This window comes from Pseudophryne corroboree, chromosome 1 (genome assembly GCF_028390025.1).
Source record: "Pseudophryne corroboree isolate aPseCor3 chromosome 1, aPseCor3.hap2, whole genome shotgun sequence".
In the NCBI taxonomy this organism is placed as follows: Eukaryota; Metazoa; Chordata; class Amphibia; order Anura; family Myobatrachidae; genus Pseudophryne; species Pseudophryne corroboree.
In genome coordinates, this window is record NC_086444.1 from 233,746,426 (window position 1) to 233,760,567 (window position 14,142).

Here is a 14,142-nt window from a genome sequence, read left to right on the forward strand (position 1 = left end):
TAAATGTGTGTGAATCCATGTATGTATGTAAGTATGCATGTGTGTGTGTGTGGTGGTGGGTGGGGGCGCCATGACATGAGCCTGCTCTGGGTGTCATGTCTCCATGCTGATGTTTCCTCAACATTGGGTGCCACCATTGAATGTTTGGCATCAATGGAAAAACTTTTTTTTTTAATTGCTATTATCCATACAACATTGATAGTTGCAAAACTGTCGGCCATCTCTATGCTATGACACACTTAAAATATTGCCTTGGGCACTGAGTTTGGCAGGGTTGGCTCTGCCCCCACAGCACAGCATCATCCTCAATCATCTATCCCCACCCCTTTCAAAGCAGATATTCTGATCACTTATCCCCCCTCTGGGTGTCATGTCTCCACGCTACGCCTCTGCCCATACATTGCAGAGTTATTGACACAATCATCTGCAAAACGTCAGATTGTCCCAACTGATTGCTGATGTTTGGTGGCCTTAATGCATGTACATGTGCACCTGCTGGGTGACCTGGAAAATGTGAGCTGTTTGGGGTGCTGAGGACCAAGTTTGAGAACCACTGGCCTAGATGTATTACAAGGGCTGTCACATTTGTCCTACTCAGCTCTAGATAATTCCAGAGCAGACTACACCAACTACAAATCATGGCCACTTGGAGGCGCAATCATCCTGCAGATTACACACACACACACACACACACACACATACATACATACATACATACATATTGATTTGATTTGATTTGCATATGCAAGAAAGTTGTGTCTCATTTGTCAAAGTCGAAAAATATCATGCTTCACATTGCCATATACTAACCCCATGCACATGCCCGCTGCGCGTGCACTCAGTCTGCCGTACGTGCACACATCCGCAAGTTGCGTAATATCGCTCCAGCGATAGTGCGCATAATGTGGGTATTTACGGCAGAGTTTGTGAGCCTGTAGCTGGCGACTCGTTTATAGCATAGTTAACCTATATAGCGTGTTTTGTAGATAGTATTCCCCTTAATAATATCTGCAAGTATGTTTAGTGTAAATGGTTCGGGGACTTGGGAATTCCTCTTTGCATGATATGAAGGGTCAGGCAAAGGTTGAACGGTGGTGTCTAGTACCTAACTGAAGAGTATTTTATTAGAAACATTCTGGTGTTGGTTAGGAAGACATTAATCGCTCCTGCGTATAGTTATGTCTATAAGAAGTTTATGGACATTTACTGTATTTGCAGTTCATTATCCATGCGGCGGGAATCCTGTGGATACCTCCCACCTGAGCAGTTTGAAATAGTCACAGCCCACCTGTTCAAATCCACCTATGACCTTTTGTTATAATGCAGAGATACATTCCTGTGTCCAATGAACAATGAGATTGTAGGGCCCATTGTAGTGTACTGTATGTTGTGTATATAAAGGCCACTGTCCCCTGACCGGCCAGTACTCTCTCTCATCAACATTTATCTGTCGGATAATTGGAGGACTGGATCCGGTTGCGCTAGCGAGTGTTCCCCCGTATGGTATGTTCTCTGTGGCCACTTTGTTACCCGTTTAATGTAAGCCATTCATTCTTATTCTATGTATTTGTGTTTGCGTTCGTTCGCTATTGTGTATATTTCTGTTTAGTTATTCTGTTTAGTTATTAATGTTAGGTCTGTAGTGTATAAGCTGTAAACTGTTTTCTTTTCCCTTTTACATACTAAAATCATCTAGTAAAGTGTTGGAACCTTAACAAGTGTTTCTCTGACGTCCTAAGTGGATGCTGGGACTCCGTAAGGACCATGGGGATTAGCGGCTCCGCAGGAGACTGGGCACAACTAAAGAAAGCTTTAGGACTACCTGGTGTGCACTGGCTCCTCCCACTAAGACCCTCCTCCAGACCTCAGTTAGATTTCTGTGCCCGGCTGAGCTGGATGCACACTAGGGGCTCTTCTGAGCTCCTAGAAAGAAAGTATATTTAGGTTTTTTATTTTACAGTGAGATCTGCTGGCAACAGACTCACTGCAGCGAGGGACTAAGGGGGAGAAGAAGCGAATCTACCTAACTGGTGGTAGTTTGGGCTTCTTAGGCTACTGGACACCATTAGCTCCAGAGGGATCGACCGCAGGACCCGACCTTGGTGTTCGTTCCCGGAGCCGCGCCGCCGTCCCCCTTACAGAGCCAGAAGCATGAAGAGTCCGGAAAATCGGTGGCAGAAGACTTCGGTCTTCACCAAGGTAGCGCACAGCACTGCAGCTGTGCGCCATTGCTCCTCATGCACACCTCACACTCCGGTCACTGATGGGTGCAGGGCGCTGGGGGGGGCGCCCTGAGGGCAATATAGGACACCTTGGCTGGCAAATCTACATCATATATAGTCCTAGAGGCTATATAGATGTAAAATTACCCCTGCCAGTATTCCAGATAAAGCGGGAGAAAGTCAGTTGAAAAAGGGGCGGGGCTTCTCCCTCAGCACACTGGCGCCATTTTCTCTTCACAGTGCAGCTGGAAGACAGCTCCCCAGGCTCTCCCCTGTAGTTTTCTGGCTCAAAGGGTTTAAAAGAGAGGGGGGGGGGGGCACTAAATTTAGGCGCAATATATGTATACAAGCAGCTATTTGGGGAAAAATCACTCAGTTATAGTGTTAATCCCTGCATTATATAGCGCTCTGGTGTGTGCTGGCATACTCTCTCTCTGTCTCCCCAAAGGACTTTGTGGGGTCCTGTCCTCAGTCAGAGCATTCCCTGTGTGTGTGCGGTGTGTCGGTACGGCTGTGTCGACATGTTGGATGAGGAAGGTTACGTGGAGGCGGAGCAGAGGCCGATAAATGGGATGTCGCCCCCTGTGGGGCCGACACCAGAGTGGATGGATAGGTGGAAGGTATTAACCGACAGTGTCAACTCCTTACATAAAAGGCTGGATGACGTAACAGCTGTGGGACAGCCGGCTTCTCAGCCCGCGCCTGCCCAGGCGTCTCAAAGGCCATCAGGGGCTCAAAAAACGCCTGTTACCTCAGATGGCAGACACAGATGTCGACACGGAGTCTGACTCCAGTGGCGACGAGGTTGAGACATATACACAATCCACTAGGAACATCCATTACATGATCTCGGCAATGAAAAATGTGTTACGCATTTTCTGACATGAACCCAAGTACCACATAAAAGGGGTTTTATTTTTGGGGAGAAAAAGCAGCCAGTGTTTTGTTCCCCCATCAGATGAATGAATGAAGTGTGTAAAGAAGCGTGGTTTCCCCCGATAAGAAACTGGTAATTTCTAAAAAGTTACTGATGGCGTACCCTTTCCCGCCAGAGGATAGGTCACGTTGGGAGATATCCCTTAGGGTGGATAAGGCGCTCACACGTTTGTCAAAAGGTGGCACTGCCGTCTTAGGATACGGCCACCTTGAAGGAACCTGCTGATAAAAAGCAGGAGGCGATCCTGAAGTCTGTATTTACACACTCAGGTTATATACTGAGACCTGCAATTGCCTCAGCATAAATAGGGCTGCTGCAGCGTGGTCTGATACCCTGTCAGATAATATTAATACGCTAAGACAGGGATAATATTTTGCTAACATTGAGCATATTTAAGACGTTGTCTTATATATAAAGGATGCACAGAGGGATATTTGCCGGCTGGCATCCAGAATTAATGCAATGTCCATTCTGCCAGGAGGGTATTAGAAACCCGGCAGTGGACAGGTGATGCTGCCTGTAAAAGGCACATGGAGATTCTGCCTTATAAGGGTGAGGAATTGTTTGGGGATGGTCTCTGGGACCTCGTATACACAGCAACAGCTGGGAAGAAAAAATGTTACCTCAGGTTTCCTCACAGCCTAAGAAAGCACCGTATTTTCAGGTACAGTCCTTTCGGCTTCAGAAAAGCAAGCGGGTCAAAGGCGCTTCCTTTCTGCACAGAGACAAGGGAAGAAGGAAAAAAGCTGCACCAGCAGCCAGTTCCCAGGATCAAAAATCTTCCCCCGCTTCCTCTGAGTCCACCGCATGACGCTGGGGCTCCACAGGTGGAGACAGGTGCGGTAGGGGCGCGTCTCGGGAACTTCAGGGACCAGTGGGCTTGCCCACAGGTGGATCTCTAGGTTCTGCAAATAGTATCACAGGGATACAGGCTGGAGTTCGAGGCGACTCCCCCTCGCCGTTATCTCACATCAGCCTTGCCGGCTGCCCTCGGAGAAAGGTAGTACTGGCGGCAATTCACAAGCTGTACTTCCAGCAGGTGAAAGCAAGGTACCCCTCCTTCAACAAGGCCGGGGTTACTATTCCAAAATGTTGTGGTACCGAAACCAGACGGTTCGGTGAGACCCATTCTAAAATTGAAAGCCTTGAACACTTATATACGAAGTTTCAAGTTCAAAATGGAATCGCTCAGGGCGATTATTGCAAGCCTGGAGAATTTCATGGTATCACTGGACATCAAGGATGATTACCTGCATGTCCCTATTTACCCTCTTCACCAGGAGTACCTCAATATTGTGGTACAGGATTGTCATTACCAATTCCAGACGTTGCCGTTGGTCTGTCCCCGGCACCGAGGTATTTACCAAGGTAATGGCCGAAATAATTATCCCGTCTTGGACGATCTCCTTATAAAGGCGAGGTCCAGGGAGCAGTTGTTCGTCGGAGTAGCACTATCGCGGGAAGTGCTACAACAGCACGGCTGGATTCTGAATATTCCAAAGTCGCAGCTGGTTCCTACGACGCGTCTACTGTTCCTGGGTATGGTTCTGGACACAGAACAGGATAAAAAGGGTTTCTCCCGGAGGAGAAGTCCAAGGAGTTGTTGTCTCTAGACAGAGACCTCCTAATACGTATACAGGTGTCGGTGCATCAATGCACGCGAGCCCTGGGAAAGATGGTAGCTTCTTACGAAGAAATTCCATTCGCCAGGTCCCATGCAAGGATTTTCCAGTGGGATCTGTTGGACAAGTGGTCCGGGTCGCATCTTCAGATGCATCGGCGGATAACCCTGTCTCCAAGGGTCAGGGTGTCGCTGTTGTGGTGGCTGCAGAGTGCTCATCTTCTAGGGGGCCGCAGATTCGGCATACAGGACTGGGTCCTGGTGACCACGGATGCCAGCCTTCGAGGCTGGGGGGCAGTCACACAGGGAAAGAACTTCCAAGGCTATGGAAAAGTCAGGAGACTTCCCTACACATAAATATTCTGGAACTGAGGGCCATTTACAATGCCCTAAGTCAGGCTAGACCCCTGCTTCAACACCGGCCGGTGCTGATCCAGTCAGACAACATCACGGCGGTCGCTCATGTAAACCGACAGGGCGGCACAAGAAGCAGGATGGCGATGGCAGAAGCCACAAGGATTCTCCGATGGGCGGAAAATCATGTGTTAGCACTGTCAGCAGTTCTGAAGAAGGACATCTGTCCGAAAGCGCTCAAGCAGGGAGACGGTGCAATACGAGGACCTGGAGATTGGAGCTGCGATTTCCAACTGTTGGGGACACCAGAGCTACCGGGGCTTGTGGTGATTATACCTTTTGCAGCAACTTTGTCCATGAGAATTTCCTTGGCACCTATATGTTGTTTTTTGTCGGATGTTTGTGAGTGCATTTTTGTTCATTAAAAATCTTTGTCTTAACGTCTAAGACGGTGTTGCACTATTACCACTACTTTTCTTTTAAGAGACATATGAATAAGGATTCTGCTATGGAGTACAAAGCTGTTCCATCTTAAAGATTGTTGAACCTCGATTCTCTACATGCAATAAGATCTTATATTTATGTGAGTGGATCTAAGCAAATACCCACATTATTGGTTTCCAACAGGGTTACGCTATGCCTCTATTTGTTTGTCTATTTTAGTGATGTTTCATCTATAAAATGAACTACTTGTGGAATTGAATCCTGCTGTATACTGATTGTGTAAGCAATTTTTTTTTTTTTTGAGGGTGTGGAGTAGCGCCACGTGGAGTCACAACTATCTAGTATTGAATTCTGTTTGAATCACGGTGAAAGGTTCTTTTCTGCCTCCAAGGGCTGCTATTAATATTTAAGCGCACAAAGGGGACTGTTCTTTTCTCTTTACTGTCAGCAGTGTTCATTCCCGGAGTGGACAACTAAGAAACCTCCACCCGGGAGAGTGGGGAGTTCATCCAGAAGTCTTCCAAATGATTGTACACCATTGGGAAAGGCCACAGGTGGACATGATGGTGTCCCGCCTCAACTAAAAGTTACAAAGATATTGCGCCAGGTCAAGGACCCTCAGGCGATAGCTGTGGACGCTCTGGTAACACCGTGGGTGTACCAGTCGGTGTATGTGTTCCCTTCTCTGCCTCTCTTACCCAGGGTAATGAGAATAATAAGAAGGAGAGGAGTAAGAACTATACTCATTGTTCCGGGTTGGCCAAGAAGAGCTTGGTAACCAGAACTCCAAGAAATTATCTCAGAGGACCCATGGCCTCTGCCGCTCAGACAGGACCTGCTGCAGCAGGGGGCCTGTCTGTTCCAAGACGTACCGCGGCTGCGTTTGACGGCATGGCGGTTGAACGCCGGATCCTGAAGGAAAAGGGCATTCCGGAGGAAGTTATCCCTACGCTATTTAAAGCTAGGAAAGAAGTGAACGCAGACCATTATCACCGCATATGGCGGAAATATGTTGCGTACTGTGAGGCCAGGAAGGCCCCAAAGGAGAAATTTCAGCTAGGTCGATTTCTGCACTTCCTACAGTCAGAGGTGACTATGGGCCTAAAATTGGGTTCCATTAAGGTCCAGATTTCGGCTCTATCGATTTTCTTCCAAAATTGAACTGGCTTCACTGCCTGAAGTTCAGACTTTTGTTAAGGGAGTGCTGCATAGTCAGCCCCCGTTTGTGCCTCCAGTGGCACCGTGGGATCTCAACGTGGTGTTGGATTTCCTGAAGTCGCATTGGGTTGAGCCACTTAAATCCGTGGAGCTATAATACCTCACGTGGAAAGTGGTCATTCTGTGGGCCTTGGCGTCGGCCAGGCGTGTATCAGAATTGGCGGCTTTGTTATACAAGAGCCCTTATCTGTATTTTATATGGATAAGGCGGAATTGAGGACTCGTTCCCAATTCCTTCCTAAGGTGGTATAATTTTTTAATGTGAACCAACCTATTGTGGTGCCTGCGGCTACTTGGGACTTGGAGGATTCCAAGTTACTGGATGTAGTCAGGGCCCTGAAAAGTATATGTTTCCAGGACAGCTGGAGTCAGGAAAACTGACTCGCTATTTCTCCTGTATGCACCCAACAAGCTGGGTGCTCCTGCTTCTAAGCAGACGATTGCTCGCTGTATCTGTAGCACGATTCAACTTGCACATTCTGCGGCTGGACTGCCGCACCCTAATTCTGTAAAAGCCCATTCCACGAGAAAAGTGGGCTCTTCTTGGGCGGCTGCCCGAGGGGTCTCGGCTTTACAACTTTGCCGAGCTGTTACTTGGTCGGGTTAAAACATTTTTGTAAGAGTCCACAAGTTTGATACCCTGGCTGGGGAGGACCTAGAGTTTACTCATTCGGTGCTGCAGAGTCATCCGCACTCTCCCGCCCGTTTGGGAGCTTTGGTATAATCCCCATGGTCCTTACGGAGTCCCAGCATCCACTTAGGACGTCAGAGAAAATAAGATTTTACTCACCGGTTAATCTATTTCTCGTAGTCCGTAGTGGATGCTGGGCGCCCATCCCAAGTGCGGATTGTCTGCAATACTTGTTTATAGTTATTGCCTAACTAAAGGGTTATTGTTGAGCCATCTGTTGAGAAGCTCAGTTATATTTCATACTGTTAACTGGGTATAGTATCACGAGTTATACGGTGTGATTGGTGTGGCTGGTATGAGTCTTACCCGGGATTCAAAATCCTTCCTTATTGTGTCAGCTCTTCCGGGCACAGTATCCTAACTGAGGTCTGGAGGAGGGTCTTAGTGGGAGGAGCCAGTGCACACCAGGTAGTCCTAAAGCTTTCTTTAGTTGTGCCCAGTCTCCTGCGGAGCCGCTAATCCCCATGGTCCTTACGGAGTCCCAGCATCCACTACGGACTACGAGAAATAGATTTACCGGTGAGTAAAATCTTATTTTGTGTGTTTCACCATTTATTACTAAGGGTTTCTGAGCATCTCAATCGCTCAAACAGCTGGCTTAAATACTAAGGTTAATCAGTGTTACATCATTACAGTACCACGGTATTAAGGTTTACAGTGTAAGCATATTCTGTTTAAGGTTTAAAAAGGTTATTGTCTGTGTGTACGCTCGCTGTGTGTATTCCGTACACCTAGCGCAGCGTGTGTACGTAACTTGCGTACCACGTGCGAGGTCTTTGTACGCAAATAGCGTACAAAGTGCGTAGCACGTGCACGAGGTTTAGCGGCCATTACGGCTTCACGGTATTAGTAAATAGCTTGTGTTAAAGGATAAATATTTAGCTTTATCAATTGGGGACGCGTCCGGTCCACCTCATATCCGCAGTCAGGCGAAAACGCGCAGACTTTATCGACCAGCAAAGGGCGGAAAGGTAGTATCCCCTGTATCCGTGTTTGCGGTTGGGGATACAGTAGTGCTGATCGGATAAGCGTCTGCGTCTGCTTTGCTTGGTTTGTAGGGATGCTGGTGAGATCCGAGGAAGGTAAGAACATACAGCTATTGTTTTAAATCTGTTTTTTTCTCTCTCTCTCTCTCTCTGTTTGGCGCCAATTGCGCACATAATACACGCACACACACCTGCATTTTTATTTATGTATTCTCGCATAGTCACTCTCTTGTTGCCATTAGAATTGATTGTTAGACACGTGCTGAGGAAATTTGGTGCTATTTAGTTGAGATTATAAAAGTAATATTTAAGGGAATAATTGTAAAGGACACGCACACAGCATAACAGATACTGTGTGGTGTTCGGTAAGCGATTATAGTTGAACATCGTTTACATTTATAGAAGCGTGTTATTTGCGTTACTGTGAGCGTATCTGGCCTTTTGCATACGTGTCTCGGGCAACGTGCGAGATTACGTACGCAAACGCAAAGGCCTACACGAGTGGCGTGTTTACGCAACGCAGTGTGCGGATACCCCCAGTAAATTCAAATCACACGATAACATTGTTTCTCTAACATCCTAAGTGGATGCTGGGGACTCCGTAAGGACCATGGGGAATAGCGGCTCCGCAGGAGACTGGGCACAAAGTAAAAAGCTTTAGGACTACCTGGTGTGCACTGGCTCCTCCCCCTATGACCCTCCTCCAAGCCTCAGTTAAGATTTTGTGCCCGAACGAGAAGGGTGCAATCTAGGTGGCTCTCCTGAGCTGCTTAGAGAAAAAGTTTAAAGTAGGTTTTTTACTTTCAGTGAGACCTGCTGGCAACAGGCTCACTGCATCGAGGGACTAAGGGGAGAAGAAGCGAACTCACCTGCGTGCAGAGTGGATTGGGCTTCTTAGGCTACTGGACATTAGCTCCAGAGGGACGATCACAGGCCCAGCCATGGATGGGTCCCGGAGCCGCGCCGCCGTCCCCCTTACAGAGCCAGAAGACTGAAGAGTCCGGAAAATCGGCGGCAGAAGACGTCCTGTCTTCATTAAGGTAGCGCACAGCACCGCAGCTGTGCGCTATTGCTCTCAGCACACTTCACACTCCGGTCACTGAGGGTGCAGGGCGCTGGGGGGGGCGCCCTGAGACGCAATAGAAATACCTTTTTTTGGCTAAAAATACATCACATATAGCTCCTGGGCTATATGGATGTATTTAACCCCTGCCTAAATTACAATAAAAAAGCGGGAGAAAGGCCGCCGAAAAGGGGGCGGAGCCTATCTCCTCAGCACACTGGCGCCATTTTTTCCTCACAGCTCCGTTGGAGGAAGGCTCCCTGACTCTCCCCTGCAGTCCTGCACTACAGAAACAGGGTAAAACAAGAGAGGGGGGGCATAAAATTGGCATATAAAGATATACAGCAGCTATATTAGGGAAAAACACTTATATAAGGTTATCCCTGTATATATATAGCGCTCTGTTGTGTGCTGGCAAACTCTCCCTCTGTCTCCCCAAAGGGCTAGTGGGGTCCTGTCCTCTATCAGAGCATTCCCTGTGTGTGTGCGGTGTGTCGGTACGTTGTGTCGACATGTATGAGGAGGAAAATGGTGTGGAGGCGGAGCAATTGCCTGTGTTAGTGATGTCACCCTCTAGGGAGTCGACACCTGACTGGATGATCTTATGGAAAGAATTACGTGATAGTGTCAGCACTTTACAAAAGTCTGTTGACGACATGAGACAGCCGGATAATCAGTTAATACAGGCGTCTCAAACACCGTCAGGGGCTCTAAAGCGCCCGTTACATCAGGTCGACACAGACACGGACACTGACTCCAGTGTCGACGGTGAAGAAACAAACGTATTTTCCAGTTGGGCTACACGTTACATGATCACGGCAATGAAGGAGGTTTTGAACATTTCTGATACTACAAGTACCACAAAAAAGGGTATTATGTGGGGTGTGAAAAAACTACCCGTAGTTTTTCCTGAATCAGATGAATTAAATGAGGTGTGTGATGAAGCGTGGGTTTCCCCCGATAAAAAACTGCTAATTTCTAAAAAATTATTGGCATTATACCCTTTCCCGCCAGAGGTTAGGGCGCGCTGAGAAACAACCCCTAAGGTGGATAAGGCGCTCACACGCTTATCAAAACAAGTGGCGTTACCGTCTCCTGATACGGCCGCCCTCAAGGAACCAGCTGATAGGAAGCTGGAAAATGTCCTAAAAAGTATATACACACATACTGGTATTATACTGCGACCAGCAATCGCCTCAGCCTGGATGTGCAGTGCTGGGGTGGCTTGGTCGGATTCCCTGACTGAAAATATTGATACCCTGGACAGGGACAATATATTATTGACTATAGAGCGTTTAAAAGATGCGTTTCTATATATGCGAGATGCACAGAGGGATATTTGCACTCTGGCATCAAGAGTAAGTGCGATGTCCATTTCTGCCAGAAGAGGATTATGGACACGACAGTGGTCAGGGGATGCGGATTCCAAACGGCATATGGAAGTATTGCCGTATAAAGGGGAGGAGTTATTTGGGGTCGGTCTATCGGACTTGGTGACCACGGCAACGGCCGGGAAATCCACCTTTCTACCCCAAGTCACCTCGCAGCAGAAAAAGATACCGTCTTTTCAGGCTCAGTCCTTTCGTCCCCATAAGGGCAAGCGGGCAAAAGGCCACTCATATCTGCCCCGGGGCAGAGGAAGGGGAAAAAGACTGCAGCAGACAGCCTCTTCCCACAAACAGAAGCCCTCCCCCGCTTCTGCCAAGTCCTCAGCATGACGCTGGGGCCTTACAAGCGGACTCAGGCACGGTGGGGGCCCGTCTCAAGATTTTCAGCGCGCAGTGGGCTCACTCGCAAGTGGACCCCTGGATCCTGCAGGTAGTATCTCAGGGGTACAAATTGGAATTCGAGACGTCTCCCCCTCACCGGTTCCTGAAGTCTGCTTTACCAACGTCTCCCCCCGACAGGGAGGCGATATTGGAAGCCATTGACAAGCTGTATTCCCAGCAGGTGATAATCAAGGTACCCCTCCTACAACAGGGAAAGGGGTATTATTCCACGCTGTTTGTGGTACCGAAGCCGGACGGCTCGGTGAGACCCATTTTAAATCTGAAATCCTTGAACACTTACATAAGAAGGTTCAAGTTCAAGATGGAGTCACTCAGAGCAGTGATAGCGAACCTGGAAGAAGGGGACTATATGGTGTCTCTGGACATCAAGGATGCTTACCTCCATGTCCCAATTTGCCCTTCTCACCAAGGGTACCTTAGGTTTGTGGTACAGAACTGTCATTATCAGTTTCAGACGCTGCCGTTTGGATTGTCCACGGCACCCCGGGTCTTTACCAAGGTATTGGCCGAAATGATGATTCTTCTTCGAAGAAAAGGCGTCTTAATTATCCCTTACTTGGACGATCTCCTGATAAGGGCAAGGTCCAGAGAACAGTTAGAGGTCGGAGTAGCACTATCTCAAATAGTACTACGACAGCACGGTTGGATTCTAAATATTCCAAAATCGCAGCTGATTCCGACGACACGTCTGCTGTTCCTAGGGATGATTCTGGACACAGTACAGAAAAAGGTGTTTCTCCCGGAGGAGAAAGCCAGAGAGTTACCCGACCTAGTCAGGAACCTCCTAAGACCAGGCCAGGTGTCAGTGCATCAATGCACAAAGGTCCTGGGAAAGATGGTGGCTTCTTACGAAGCGATTCCATTCGGCAGATTCCACGCAAGAACTTTTCAGTGGGATCTGCTGGACAAATGGTCCGGATCGCATCTTCAAATGCATCAGCGGATAACCCTGTCTCCAAGGACAAGGGTGTCTCTCCTGTGGTGGTTACAGAGTGCTCATCTCCTAGAGGGCCGCAGATTCGGCATTCAGGATTGGGTCCTGGTGACCACGGATGCCAGCCTGAGAGGCTGGGGAGCAGTCACACAGGGAAGAAATTTCCAGGGCTTGTGGTCAAGCATGGAAACGTCACTTCACATAAATATCCTGGAACTAAGGGCCATTTACAATGCCCTAAGTCAGGCAAGGCCTCTGCTTCAGGGTCAGTCGGTGTTGATCCAGTCGGACAACATCACGGCAGTCGCCCACGTAAACAGACAGGGCGGCACAAGAAGCAGGAGGGCAATGACGGAAGTTGCAAGGATTCTTCGCTGGGCGGAAAATCATGTGATAGCACTGTCAGCAGTGTTAATTCCGGGAGTGGACAACTGGGAAGCAGACTTCCTCAGCAGACACGATCTCCACCCGGGGGAGTGGGGACTTCACCCAGAAGTCTTCCACATGATTGTGAACCGTTGGGAAAAACCAAAGGTGGACATGATGGCGTCCCGCCTCAACAAAAAACTGGACAGATATTGCGCCAGGTCAAGGGACCCTCAGGCAATAGCTGTGGACGCTCTGGTAACACCGTGGGTGTACCGATCAGTGTATGTGTTCCCTCCTCTGCCTCTCATACCCAAGGTATTGAGAATCATAAGAAGGAGAGGAGTAAAGACTATACTCGTGGCTCCGGATTGGCCAAGAAGGACTTGGTACCCGGAACTTCAAGAGATGCTCACGGAAGACCCGTGGCCTCTACCTCTAAGAAAGGACCTGCTCCAGCAGGGACCATGTCTGTTTCAAGACTTACCGCGGCTGCGTTTGACGGCATGGCGGTTGAACGCCGGATCCTGAAGGAAAAAGGCATTCCGGATGAAGTCATCCCTACCCTGATCAAAGCCAGGAAGGATGTAACTGTGCAACATTATCACCGTATTTGGCGTAAATATGTTGCGTGGTGTGAGGCCAGGAAGGCCCCTACAGAGGAATTTCAACTGGGTCGTTTCCTGCATTTCCTGCAAACAGGACTGTCTATGGGCCTAAAATTAGGGTCCATTAAGGTTCAAATTTCGGCCCTGTCAATATTCTTCCAAAAAGAACTAGCTTCAGTTCCTGAAGTTCAGACGTTTGTCAAGGGGGTACTGCATATACAGCCTCCTTTTGTGCCTCCAGTGGCACCTTGGGATCTCAATGTAGTTTTGGGATTCCTAAAATCACATTGGTTTGAACCACTCACCACTGTGGACTTAAAATATCTCACATGGAAAGTGGTAATGATGTTAGCCCTGGCTTCAGCCAGGCGTGTATCAGAATTGGCGGCTTTATCCTATAAAAGCCCTTACCTAATTTTTCATACGGATAGGGCAGAATTGAGGACTCGGCCTCAATTTCTTCCTAAGGTGGTTTCAGCATTTCACTTAAACAAGCCTATTGTGGTGCCTGCGGCTACTAGGGACTTGGAGGATTCCAAGTTGCTAGACGTAGTCAGGGCCCTGAAAATATATGTTTCCAGGACGGCTGGAGTCAGAAAATCTGACTCGCTGTTTATCCTGTATGCACCCAACAAGCTGGGTGCTCCTGCTTCTAAGCAGACGATTGCTCGTTGGATTTGTAGTACAATTCAGCTTGCACATTCTGTGGCAGGCCTGCCACAGCCAAAATCTGTAAAAGCCCATTCCACACGGAAAGTGGGCTCATCTTGGGCGGCTGCCCGAGGGGTATCGGCTTTACAACTTTGCCGAGCAGCTACTTGGTCAGGGGCAAACACGTTTGCTAAATTCTACAAATTTGATACCCTGGCTGAGGAGGACCTGGAGTTCTCTCATTCGGTGCTGCAGAG